Below are 10,246 nucleotides of genomic sequence, written 5' to 3' on the forward strand. Positions count from 1 at the left end.
TCTCGAGAAACTGCGCACATGAGCCACCATTGAATCAATCATCTAAATAAAAGCATCATTTTGAATCCCAATCTCAGAAGAAGACCCAATATGAACTGGAGGGCCAAAAACATCAGACGGCCCAGAATGCTTAGGAGTTGTTGCCAATTTGAAATTGGCTCTCCCGCCGATCACGCGGTGTCAGCAGTATCCGAAGTACTTCCCATGCAAGGTGGCTGCACCTCGAACTAACGAAACACAGTTTCATGGGGAGTTTGAACTTCACATTAGGGAGGCAGGCAAAATGACATGCTTGACAGAAAACATAGGCACCGTGCCAGACCATTGTTGCTTCTGAACATAAACCTTCTTCTTTACAATAATCCTTGCGGGAGCTATTTTAGACCGAACAACTTTTCACTGATCATTGCACTCCTTTTGCTAGAGATTAAATTCACCCAACCAATTTTGACCAACTAACCCCCATAAATGGAAGAACCACTTGAAATGAAAGAACTCTAGAGATCTCAACTGAATAACGTGTGAATGCCCACCGATTTAGATGAAACTGTGAAAGAGAAAACTCAATATTTTAACAAATATATCTTAGGCTCTCCAAAATAACCACATATGGCCGAGTCAAGGGCCAACACAGCCACTTCCTCATCCATGCAAAAAGAAGCACGACAAAATGATACCACCAAAGTAAAATGTGCCGATCCAATGCATGAGTGGAAAGATGATTGTAATAAAGAAGCCACATCTTTCGCAAATGAAATCCCATGGGAAAAATCCAGATCGAAGACATGACAAGCATGAACGGCCATTATGGTTGGATTAATAGGAACCTGTCAAGGAGCTGATCTTGATTGGATGAAAGCGACACTTCCAATAGGGAATGACCAACCAAGATCTTATTGTCTCTCACAATCAACCAATCTTGAACCTTGACACGGTGACATGCAAACCAGATCTCTGATCTAGGTTTGATGCATTCAGAGGCAGAAAAATCACTTGCATCCAAAACGATCCCATCCAAGGCAACACGTTGGATTTTGAGATCCTTGGGAGAAACCATTAGAAAACTAGCGCAGATGTGATCTTGCCGGTGACTCAAATGAGAGGAGAAAAGAGCCACCCATCTCCAACAAGATGGGTCCTTGAGGTTGGCTATGGACACAGGAGGGGAAGGAAAGGTGTGTGAACGCCCGCACTAGGGGAGGGTGGAAACCCTAGATCGCCAGGGCGTTGCCTAAGGGGAGGGTGCCGGTGGATGAAAAAAAAACCTTAATAATGATGATTTTGGGTTAATGATAGTTTAGTTAATATACATGGTTGATATTATTGTTGCCTACAATGAAGTTTAAACCATGCTTTTGATTGGTCCGATAGCCATGCATTTTTGTAACCAAAGGATCTTCGATGTATGTGCACGCTTATGAGGAAAGTAGTGACAAAAGCTACATTGCACCTTAGTACACTTTTAGTACAAAAATTATGAAGACCCACTTGCTTTGTGCCGCATCGATGAGGAGACTCTTAATTACTATTGTACGCCAACTAAATGCTACTCAGGATAGAATTGGTTGCACGTGATATGTGACTAAGCAATACTTTAGACATCGATTGCTTTGGCTTAACTCTAATAAACACCTATAACAATAATCGTGAATGTTCTTATGCGGTTCGTTTGCTCCTTTCAATTGTATTATATTTTGCTTTATTCACTCAAATACAACATATTATTTGTGTAACAAAAAGTACAACATATTATTTGTGTTTGAAACACCTTTTGCAGACATGAGCAACGGAACTCATCAATGGACAAATGTCTACCTCCTCAGCTACTCACCAGATTTGATATTCTTACATCGTACACTGGCTATAAATTGCACGGTGTAGTTGCAGGCCATCAACTAAGATAATAGCAAAACTAGGGGTTTTGTTATTTCTGCCACTTATTATGCAAGGGCTTTTATGGCTTGCATATTTTTATATGAGTTTTGGATGATTTGAATCCTTACATACTTTGCTATAAATACAAGGGATCACAGATATAGAATCATGTTACAATCTTTTTATGGAATGCATTCCTATGGCATAAATTGAACATGAATCACAACATGAGTTGAGATCTCATTTTACTATTTTTGAAGAAAAAACCAGTGCACTTTCTATCCGTCTCTACTTTGTTTTAAATTAATATAAATTTGCATGTTCTTATTTTCCGCATCATAGGAAGAATTTTCCGTATTCGAAATAAGATTAGATCCTTAATCTATACTACTACCAAATCGAGCAAAAGATAACAAGATGTGGTAACTCCGGAGGTCGGGGCTAGACAAACCCAGACATCGTCTGGCATAAGCCTAACCTAGACCTCTAGGGTCTACATGGTGAGAATCGGTAACACAACAGTGACTCTACGACTCAAAGAAGTAGTACAAGCTCATAACTGAGCAAAGAAACAAAGGTTACAAGCAGAGGTCACTGATCTGACATTACATCAATCAACGAAAGCGAAGTTATGCTATTCTAAATAATAAGATAGTTAAAGGCCTAAGTGGCTAGGAGCATAACAGAGACGTCCTAGGCCATAGATTCTAGGCTGCCACCTGGGAATCCCAAGCTACTCGTCGATGTCGACCTAGAAACCACCATTTTTCGGAGCAACTTCGTCCGAAACAAAAGTATGCAAAGCTGAGTACAGGGACTCATCAAGATTTACTACAACATATTAGCAAAGTTGGTATGCGAGGCTTTATGTAGAGCTTATTTTGCGTAAAGCCAGTTTTCCATTGAAAAACAAGAGGGAGCAGAAGCTCGTCTATTCAGATCATTTTCAAAAGGGGATAAGAGAGTGATATCTCTAGCTCTACTAATCATCATATTGAATCCACTGAATCTTGATCCTATGCAGAACCTATCCACTAGGATCACCCCCTCGATACCCTGAGAAGGGATCTTTATTCACACATTGATTCCAAGTTTTAAGATCTAGGTTAAAGTTCTCTATGATCACAGAATCCATCACCAAGTCGTCCGTAACCGTGGACACGGCTTTTCGGAAAGATTTAACCCTGCATGGGTGTACAATTTTACCCACACGAGCCGACCGACTCTTAACGCTACATGATTAACACACTTCCTTGGTGTGCCGGCAGAGGGTGGTCGACCAAAACCTTTCCCTTGCTTCGCCTATACCATGAGTCAAACTAATTGGGGAACTCCGTCATTGTAGGCAGCCATTCTCTGAGGCGGTCTCGGTTATTGTGCACAGGGGATCCAGTTCAATACCTCCAACATCTTTCACCCTAGCCACGCCCTGTATGATGCACCTTTGAAAACTTTTTTCACCTTTTCCCCATGCGTATGGCAAATGGAACTCGCAATCTAATTGACTCATGGGTAAGCTAGGCAAGTTCGGGCCAAGGGGTTCCCACGGGCCCCGTGTGGTTGTACGCTCAGTCTTGGTTCCGAAGGCGAGAACTCAGGTCCTAGTATCGGCGAGAACGAGTCAAATCACCACATCCCCATGTAGCGTCCCAACCAAGCCTTTAGACATGATCATTATCATCACTGATCATACCACGTCATCCTGTCAAACTAGGTTCATTCGCAGCTCTGATTCATCAACCGAATGGATCAGGATTCGTCAACTAAGCATGGCTAAGCATATCCGATATAATAGCTCTAGCGATGCACACATAGCTCAAACCTAGTCTTGCTGGGAGCAGTGGATCGGGGTATTTAGGCTAGACGGATGGAATATGCAATATCTACCGATAAAACATATTGGAATCATATGGAATAAGTAGGAAACAAAAATAAAAGCATTTGGAAATCATAATATGAACCAGGCTAGGGCTTGTCTTTGTCCCTGACAAACTAACATGGATCTTCGGAGATCCCATGCTTGACTTGTTCGTTGATGGACAAGTATTGAGTTGCATCGTTGTCGATCTTCATCGTCTCGGGCACTTGCTCTATCGATCACGAAGAAGCAAACACCGGAAATGTAGGACAACAATCAACACATGGCATAATGCAATGCTCATACAAGGATGATGACATGACATGTTAAAGGTATTGAAATAAGACCAAGGACATGATCATCAATTTAACTGGGGTTCGACGGGACTAGGGTTAGCAGTTTCGGAACCTCAGAGGGGTACAATTGGTTCTTCTAAAACAACTAGGGTTCAAAGTTGTTTATTAATGCATAATTTTGTAACCAAAATTTAGATCTCATTTTTCTGAAAATTTTGATATATTGTACATGTTTTTCTAATTTAAAATGAATTACTTATGAATTTTACCAGTTTTATTCATTTTAAATCATTTCTGAAAATTCCTAGAAAATATTAAAAACCCGACAGACTGGACCCACATGTCATAATTTTATTCTTTTCCTAAATATTTATGAAAATATTAGAAACCTGACAAGGGGCCCCACCTATCATATTATTTTTATTTACAAAAATGAATTACATAAAAAGGAAAAATAAATATTGCATCATGCTGACGTCACCATGACTTCAGCGCGAGCATCTGCGGCCATGTCCGGCTCGGGTTCGACGCTCTCGTGCGCGAGTGCGCACCCGACACGGACTAGCACGACCGACCATCTTATGGTGGTGTTTCCCCGTTATGGCCGTCGGAGCTTGAACGGCGGCAAGCAGCGCGGTAGCCGGCAGAGGCGAGCGTCACGGGGGGGGGGGGGGTGTTCCAGAGCGCTAGAGAAAGGGGCGAGAGCATGGCGGCAACCGGAGGATCACCAAGAGCGCGACGGTGATCTCAGCGAGGCCGAGGGAGGTCTGTAGCGCCGGCGAGCGGTGGTTGCCGGGGTCGGAGACGATGGTCGATTCCGGCGATTGGAGGTGAACGGCTTCGATTCTGTTGGCCAGGAGGGCCACGGTGGCGAGGCGGAGCTCCCTGGACCCTCGCCGGAGCTCGGGGAGGCGAGGAACATCAACGATTCACGGAGGCCGACGGCTAGGGTTTCGGCAACCTTGCGGGAAGATGAGTACGAGGGAGAGGGAGAAACAGCGGGGCAGCTAGGGTTCATCTTGGCGGTCGGTGGAGTACTTGTAGACGTCCAAGGGCGGCGACATTCATCTCGATAGCGAGGAGGAGCATCAGGTGGCGGTGGACGCGCCACATAGGTGCTTGGAGGCGCGAGAAAGATGGTGGTTTTGTGGAAACCCCCCGGGGTTTTTCTGGGTAAAGTTGGGCTGCATCTGGGCTTGGTTGGGCTGCGCAGAGAGAAGGGAAAAGAGAGAGAGAGGCTGGGCTGGCAGCCCAAACTAGAGAAGAGGGTTCTTCTCTCTTTTTATCTAAATTCTATTTTTCAAACTTCTATTGCTATTTGAATTTTGTTTGAAGTTCAAACTTTGTTGATATTTTCAAATTAAGAAATACCATCTTGACAACTTACAAAAAGGCCATAAGCTAAGTTTGTACTTTTAAAATATTTGGGCATTTGAAATCAGAGGGAGGTTCATACGTCTCCAACGTATCCATAATTTCTGATGTTCCATGCTTGTTTTATGACAATACCTACATGTTTTGTTCACACTTTATATCGTTTTGATGCGTTTTCCGGAACTAACCTATTGACGAGATGCCGAAGTGCCGGTCCTGTTTTCTGCTGTTTTTGGTTTCAGAAATCCTAGTAAGGAAATATTCTCGGAATCGGACGAAATCAACGCCCAGTACCCTATTTTCACCGGAAGCTTCCAGAACACCCGAGAGGAGCCAGAGGGGGGCCACAGGGGCCCCACACACTAAGGCGGCGCGGCCAGAGGGGGGCGCCGGCCTGTTGTGTGGGCCCCCCGTAGCCCTTCCGACTCCGTCCCTTTCGCCTATATAAGCTCCCTGACCTAAAACCCCGATACGAATAAGCCACGGTACGAGAAACCTTCCAGAGCCGCCGCCATCGCGAATCCAAGATCTGGGGGACAGGAGTCTTTGTTCCGGCACGCCGCTGGGACGGGGAAGTGCCCCCGGAAGGCTTCTCCATCGACACCACCGTCATCTTCATCACCGCTGCTGTCTCCCATGAGGAGGGAGTAGTTCTCCATCGAGGCTAAGGGCTGTACCGGTAGCTATGTGGTTAATCTCTCTTCTATGTACTTCAATACAATAATCTCATGAGCTGCCTTACATGATTGAGATTCATATGATGATGCTTGTAATCCAGATGTCATTATGCTAGTCAAGTGGATTTTACTTATGTGATCTCCGGAGACTCCTTGTCCCACGTGTGTAAAGGTGACAGTGTGTGCACCGTGTGGGTCTCTTAGGCTATATTTCTCGGAATACTTATTCACTGTTATGAATAGCATAGTGAAGTGCTTATTTATATCCCTTTATGATTGCAATGTGCTTTGTATCGCTACTAGTCTATGTGCTACTCATGTGATGTTATTGAAGTAGTCTATTCCTCCTGCATGGTGTAATGGTGACAGTAGTGTGCATCGTGTAGTTCTTGTCGTAGATTATGATCATAATCTCTTGTAGGTTATGGAGTTGATTATCGCTATGATAGTATTGATGTGATTTATTCCCCCTTCATAGTGTAAAGGTGACGAGTGTGTATGCTATGTTAGTACTCGGTCTATTTTGCAAAGATCTATTAGGCTCTAAGGTTACTTAAACATGAATATCGAATGTTGTGGAGCTTGTTAACTCCGGCATTGAGGGTTCGTGTAATCCTACGCAACGAATGGTGTTCATTATCAAACAAGAGTATATGTAGCACAAATGAGAGAAGTTATTATTTATTATGCGATCAATGTTGAGAGTGTCCACTAGTGAAAGTATGATCCCTAGGCCTTGTTTCCAATACCGCAAACACCGCTTACTTATCGTTCGTTGCATGTTTACTCGCTGCCATATTTTATTCAGATTGCTATTACCACTCATATACATCCATACTACTTTTATTTCACTATCTCTTCGCCGAACTAGTGCACCTATACATCTGACAAGTGTATTAGGTGTGTTGGGGACACAAGAGACTTCTTGTATCATGATTGCAGGGTTGCTTGAGAGGAATATCTTTGACCTCTTCCTCCCTGAGTTCGATAAACCTTGGGTGATCCACTTAAGGGAAAACTTGCTGCTGTTCTACAAACCTCTGCTCTTGGAGGCCCAACACTGTCTACAAGAATAGAAGCACCCGTAGACATCAAGCTATTTTCTGGCGCCGTTGTCGGGGAGGAAAGGTAAAAGGTACTCACACTCCGGATCTCGGCTACTAAGCTATTTTCTGGCGCCGTTGTAAGTACTCGAAGCTATTTCCTTTAGATCCTGCAATTGCATCTTTTGGTTTCTTGTTTACACTAGTTAGGCATAATGGAAAGTAACAATGAGCTTCTTATTCTATTTCCTGAGTTAAGACATGGATTGTTTGATGCGAAAATTTAAAAACCTATGGAATCTTATTGGCATGCTAGTGGCAATGATATTAGTATGAACGCTTTGAACACCATTGTTGCTAATGATATGGAAAATTCTAAGCTTGGGGAAGCTGGTTTTGATGAGCATGAAATTTTTAGTCCCCCAAGCATTGAGGAGAAAATTTTCTTTGATGATACTTTGCCTCTTATTTATGATGATTACAATGATAGTGGTCTTTTGGTGCCGCCTACTATGGAGAGTAAATTTTATTATGATTATACTATGCCTCCTACACTTGATGAGAATAATAATGATAGTTACTTTGTTGAATTTGCTCCCACTACAACTAATAAAATTGATTATGCTTATGTGGAGAGTAATAATTTTATGCATGTGGCTCATGAGAAGAATGTTTTATGTGATAGTTATATTGTTGAGTTTGTTCATGATGCTACTGAAAGTTATTATGAGAGAGGGAAACATGGTTATATGCATCTTAATAATATTAAGTTTCCCCATCTTGAAATTGCGCTTATGTTGCTTTTCTATGCTTGCCACTTTGTTCTTCATGAATTTATTTGTGTACAAGATTCCTTTTCATAGAAGTGGGTTAGGCTTAAATGTGTTTTGAATTTGCTTCTTGATGTTCTCTTTTTGCTTCAACTCTCATCCTTATGAGAGCATCATCATTAAAATTGCTGAGCCCATCTTAATGGCTATAAAAGAACTTCTTGGGAGATAACACATGTGTTTATTTTACTACAGCAATTTTTGTTTTGTTGAGTCTTGGAAGTTGTTTACTACTGTAGCAACCTCTCCTTATCATGTTTTTGTGCCAAGTAAAGTTTCCATGTTAAAGTTGATGATAGATTTGGATCGCTGCGCAGAAACAACATTGCTGTCTGTCACGAATTCTCGCAGAAGTCTCTGTAAGAAAATCGAAAAAATCTGAAAATTTACGAGCGTGATCCTCATATATGTACGCAACTTTCATTAGTTTTGAGTTTTTCCATTTGAGCAAGTTAAGTGCCCCTGCCAGATTCATCTTTACGGACTGTTCTTTTTTTGACAGATTCTGCCTTTTATTTCGCATTGCCGCTTTTGCTTTGTTGAATGGGTTTCTTTGTTCCATTAACTTTCAGAAGTTTTGTGCAATGTCCAGAAGTGTTAAGAATGATTGTGTCACCTCTGAACATGTGAATTTTTATTATGCACTAACCCTCTAATGAGTTTGCTTGAAGTTTGGTGTGGAGGAAGTTTTCAAGGGTCAATAGAAGAGGATGATATACTATGATCAAGAAGAGTGAAAGGTCTAAGCTTGGGGATGCCCCGGTGGTTCATCCCTGCATATTTTAAGAAGACTCAAGCATCTAAGCTTGGGGATGCCCAAGACATCCCCTTCTTCATCGACAACATTATCAGGTCACTTCTAGTGAAACTATATTTTTATTCCATCACATCATATGTACTTTACTTGGAGCGTCTGTGTGCTTTTATTTTCGTTTTGTTATTTTCATTCTCTGAATAAATACATGCTCATGTGTGGGAGAGAGACACGCTCCGCTTTTTCATATGAACACATGTGTTCTTAGCTTTACTTTTAATGTTCAAGGGCGAAAGTTGATCGCTTCACTTGTTGCTATTTGGTTGGAATCAGAAAATGCTTCATATGGTTTTGAATAATTTGATAATTGGCAATTGTTTTGAGCTCTCATAGATCATGTTTAAGCTCTTGCATCATGTATTTTAACCTATTAATGAATAACTACATAGAGCTTGTTAAAATTTGGTTTGCATGATTGGTCTCTCTAAGTCTAGATATTTTCTGGTAAAGTGTTTGAACAACAAGGAAGACAGTGTAGAGTCTTATAATGCTTGCAATATGTTCTTATGTAAGTTTTGCTGTACCGGTTTATACTTGTGTTTGCTTCAAACAACCTTGCTAGCCAAAGCCTTGTACTGAGAGGAAATGCTTCTCGTGCATCCAAAAACCTTGAGCCAAAACACATGCCATTTGTGTCCACCATATCTACCTACTATGTGGTATTTCCTGCCATTCCAAGTAAATACTTCATGTGCTACCTTTAAACAATTCAAAAGTTATTATCTCTTATTTGTGTCAATGTTTTATAGCTCACGAGGAAGTATGTGGTGTTTTATCTTTCAATCTTGTCATTTACTTCTGACAGACTTTCACAATGGACTAGTGGCTCATCCGCTTATCCAATAATTTTGCAAAAAGAGCTGGCAATGGGGTTCCCAGCCCCAATTAATTAACTTGCATTAATAATTCTCTTCACATGTTTTGCTCTGATCTATCAGTAAGCAACTTAAATTTGCAAATAGACACTCCTCCATGGTATGTGAATGTTGGAAGGCACCCGAGGATTCGGTTAGCCATGGCTTGTGTAAGCAAAGGATGGGAGGAGTGTCATCTAATAAATAAAACTAAAGTACATGTGTAAACAAAAGAGAAGAGGGATGATCTACCTTGCTGGTAGAGATAACGTCCTTCATGGGAGCCGCTCTTGAAAGACTGGTTGATAAGGTAGTTAGAGTACCCATTACCATTCGTTGACAACAACAAACACCTCTCAAAATTTTACTTTTATGCTCTCTATATGATTTCAAAACTTGAAAAGCTCTAGCACATGATTTAATCCCTGCTTCCCTCTCGCGAAGGGCCTTTCTTTTACTTTATGTTGAGTCAGTTTACCCATTTCCTTCCATCTTAGAAGCAAACACTTGTGTCAACCGTGCATTGATTCTTACATACTTGCTTATTTGCATTCATCATATTACTCGTATTGACAATTATCCATGAGATATGCATGTTGAAAGTTGAAAGCAACTCGCTGAAACT

The sequence above is a fragment of the Lolium rigidum genome, chromosome 3 (assembly GCF_022539505.1).
Source record: "Lolium rigidum isolate FL_2022 chromosome 3, APGP_CSIRO_Lrig_0.1, whole genome shotgun sequence".
NCBI classification, from domain to species: domain Eukaryota; kingdom Viridiplantae; phylum Streptophyta; class Magnoliopsida; order Poales; family Poaceae; genus Lolium; species Lolium rigidum.